This window comes from Orycteropus afer, unplaced genomic scaffold, assembly GCF_000298275.1.
Source record: "Orycteropus afer afer isolate SDZICR_OR568_19922 unplaced genomic scaffold, OryAfe1.0 scaffold00023, whole genome shotgun sequence".
Classification (NCBI taxonomy): Eukaryota; Metazoa; Chordata; class Mammalia; order Tubulidentata; family Orycteropodidae; genus Orycteropus; species Orycteropus afer.
Window position 1 is genome coordinate 5,487,995 of NW_006921610.1, and position 4,385 is coordinate 5,492,379.

Here is a 4,385-nt window from a genome sequence, read left to right on the forward strand (position 1 = left end):
CTATATGCGGAAAAGATAATCCGAGAAGCTGGACTGTATGAAGAAAAATGTGGCATCAGGATTGGAGGAAGAATCATTAACAACCTGAGATATGCTGATGATACAACTTTGCTTGCTGAAAGTGAGGATGACTTGAGGCACTAACTGATGAAGATTGAGGAACACAGTCTGCAGTATGGATTACATCTCAACATAAAGAAGACAAAAATCCTAACAACTGGACCAATAAGCAGTATCACGATAAATGGAGAAAAGATTGAGATTGTCAAAGAATTCACATTGCTTGGTTCTACAGTCGAGGCCAATGGAAGCAGCAGTCAGGACATTAGACGACATGTAGCACTGGGCAGGTTGGCTGCGAAAGAACTCTTTCAAGTGCTGAGGAGCAAGGATGTCTCATTGAGGACTAAGTTGTGCACCTGACACAGGCCATAATGTTTCCAGTCACCTCGAATGCATGTGATAGCTGGACAGTGAATAAGGAAGACCGAAAAAGAGTTGATGCTTTTGAGTTGTGGTGCTGGTGAAGAATGCTGAAGGTACCATGGACTGCTAAAAGAACTAACAGATGTGTCCTGGAGGAAGTGCAGCCAAGATGCTCCTTGGAAGCGAGGATGGCCAGAGTTCGTCTCACCTACTTTGGTCATGTTGTCAGAGGGGACCACTCCCTGGAGAAGGATGTCATGCTTGGTAAGGTGGAGGGTCGATGAAAGAGGGGAAGGCCTTCGATGAGATGGATTGACATGGTGGCTGCGACAGTGGGCTCAAGTATAGCAAGAATCATGGAACTGGCGTGGGATCGGACAGTGTTTCATTCTGCAGTGCATAGGGTTGCTATGAGTTGGAAATGACTCAGTGGCATGTAACAACAACAACAACAACAACCGTCCAATCCTCAGATCCCATTCAAATTTTACCAGTTGTCACAATAATATTCTTTATAGCCAAAGGATCCAGTTCAAAATCATGCACTGTGTTGAGTTATCGTGTTTCTTCAGTCTCCTTCAGCCTGGAATAGTTTCTCAGACTTCCCTTGGCCTTCATGAACTTGACACTTTTGAAGAGATCAGACTAGTCGTTTTGTAGAATGTACCTCAATTTGAGTTTGTCTCACGTTGCCTCAAGCTTAGAGTCAAATTATGCGTCTTTGGCAAGGATATCACAGGAGTCACACTGTGTTCTTCTCAGTGCATCCTATCAGATGGTACATGCGTTTGATTTAGCCCATTATTCACGTTCACTTTGATTGTTTTATTATGATGATGTCTGCCAGGCATCTCTACTGTAAAGTTACCCTTTAAAATTAATAAGTATTTTGAAACTATCTAAATACTCCTTTCCTCACCAAAGTTCTAGTTTATTCATTTGTTTATATCAGTATAAACTTGTTGTTTTCTGTTTTACACATTGTGTTGGATCATTACTGTCATTGTTTAAAGGAGCTTTGGTGGTGCAGTGGTTAAGTCATTTGGCTGCTAACTAAGAGGTTGGGAGTTCAAAATCACCAGCCACTCCACAGGAGAGAATGAGGTAGTCTGCTTTCATAAAGATTTAGAGCCTTGGAAACCCTATGAGGCAGTTCTACTCTGCCCTGTAGGGCCCCTATGAGTCAGAATTGACTTGATGGCAGTGGCTTTGGGTTTTTCTTTTGGTTTATCAACATTTATTGTTAGGCTTAAATAATTCCAGATTTGACCAGTGAGAACCTCTTCAGGCTCGATTCTGTGTCCTTTTGACATGTCCTCAACATTCTTTGAGTACTTCTTTGTTCTTTGATGTTACATTCTGGACTCATCTTGTAGTTTCCCTGTCCCAGTGTTGGAATCAGTCCTGGTTCCTTTTGTGGAGAATGGTATTGAAACTAATATCTGAGTACTAGGTTGTTCATTGTTCCCAGGCCCTCTCAGCAGACAGAACTAGGGAATATATGTCTATGTATATATGCAAATATATATGCATACATTTACATTTATTTCTGGCTGTCTGCCAGTCTATCTACTGAAAACCATTATACCAGAATCTCCAAATAGTTCCAACCCACAGGATTGATTCTAGTTTTCTCTTTTTCCATATTTATAATTACCTTCTTTGACAGTGAAAAACCTGACTCCAATTATACTTTATATATTTACTGCTCAGTACCCTGCATGTAGTTTTGGCCAATGGGAACCCTTTCAGTTGATTCCTGTGCCACTTTGGGAGGGGGTAATTTTTTATTCTCTCCAGGCTCACCTTCTATATTTTCTGCCCCCGCCCTAGAATGGGGAGCTCTGGTAGCATAGTGGCTAAGGCACTTGACTGCTAACCAGAAGGCTGGCGGTTCAAACCCACCAGCCACTCCTCGGAAGGAAGATTGGACAATCCTACTTCTGTAGTGATAACTGCCTTGGAAACCCAAGGAGGGGTCGCTATGAGTCAGGGCTGACTCGATGGCACATAACAACAACAGCCCTAGAATGAGCCATTGCTTCAAGGAGCCCTTCCTTGTTCCTTTTATTGGGGAATAGTAGTAGAAACCAAGATTTGGTTGCTACATGGCTCCTACTTTTTTTTTTTTTTTTGACACTACTTGTGTTCATGTTACATAAACTAAAAAAAAAGAAAACACAAACCCATTGCTGTCCAGTAGATTCCAAGTCTTAGGTGCTGCCAACAGTTGACATTGCACCACTTACCTAAGGATTGATGGTGTAGACCCACCTAGCAGTATCACGGAAAAGAAGGCCTGGTGATCTGCTTCGATGCAGATTACAGCGAAGAAAACCTTATGAGCAAACTAAGACGTGATTCATTTTCTAGTTTTCTAGTTTATTGTTAAAGAGGAGTAAATGACTTTCCTCGTTTTCTTGTAAGAATACTGAGAATTTAACCCCCTGAAATCTTAGATTATATTGCAGACTGGTTATGAACGTGATTCTAAAAACATAAAAGCAACCATGATATTCTTCATTCCATTTTTCTTCTGGGAGTTTTTCATCTCAGAAAAATTTCTACGCAGGCAGGGGTTCTTAACCTTTTCTTGTGCCATGGACTCCTTTGCCGGAGTGGTGAAGCCTATGGGCCTTTCTCAAAAAACGCTTTTTTAAATGTATAACATATAATACATAGAATAGCAGAGGAAACCAATTGTATTGAAATGTGATTATAAGAATATTAAAACAAATTTTTTATTGAGTAGTATTTATCAGTGTATTATACAACATAGCAGTAAGTTTAATAACTATAACTTTGAAGCAGGGTTAAGCACAAACAGTATTTCAAGTTATCTGGAGCAATTTTAATATTCTTTGAAAGTACCTCTGCTTTCTGTTGATGACTTTGTCACAGGTGCTATGAATACTACTGTGGTTTGTTATCTACATTTATAATTGAAGAGAATACTAAGTTTCAATGAGAAGTTATTGAACCCTCAGTTTATGGATGCTGGAAGGAGAGGGGCTTGTGAAAACGCCAGGATTTGGAGACCTTTCTACTCTTTTTACGGTTGGGGAGTATATGGTCCTAAATACAATGAAAACCAGAAACTCACTGTGTTGAGTCGATTCAGACACATAGCAACCTTGTAGAACAAAATAGAGATGCCTCTGTGGTTTCCAAGGCTGTGAATCTTTACGGGCGTGGACTGCCACAGCTTTCACCCACAGAGCTGTGGATGGGTTCCAACTGCTGATTGTTTGGTTAGCAGCATAGCACTTAACCACTGTGCCACTAGGGCTGCAACTCCTAAATACAGTAAGGAGAATTAAAGATTGAAAGCCAAACTTTTGAAAAGGTTAGAAGACTGAAGTTAGAAACAACAAGAGTTGCTATCAAGTCAACTCTACTCAAAGTAACGCCATGTGTGTCAGAATAGAACTGTGCTTCACAAGATTTTCAGTGGCTGAATTTTTAGAAGTGGATAACCAGGCCTTTCTTCCAAGGTGCTTCTGAGTGGGCTTGAACTTCTAACCTTTTGGTTCATAGTTGAGTGTGTTAATTGTTTGCACCATCTTAAAAAAAAAAAAAGAACAAACTCACTGCCCTCGAGTTGGATCCAACTCATAGCAACCCATCCTTGGGTTTTGGACGCAGTATCTCTACAGAAGTAGACTGCACAGTCTTCCTTTCAAGGCTGGTCCAAACCCACCAGCCTTATGGTTAGCAGTCAAGTGCCTTAGGCATTTCGCCACCAGAGCTCCCATCTATGGACCCCAAAATAGTAATTTTTAAAAGTAGAGCATCATATGATGACCGGGATATGAACTACAAAGGAATGTTAATACCCATTATTATTATTATTTTTTTTAAATTTTATTTTGATTTGGGTGAAGATTTACAGAGTAAATTCACTTTTCATACAGCAGTTCACATACTATACTTTGTCTCATGTCATTGACCAAAATTTA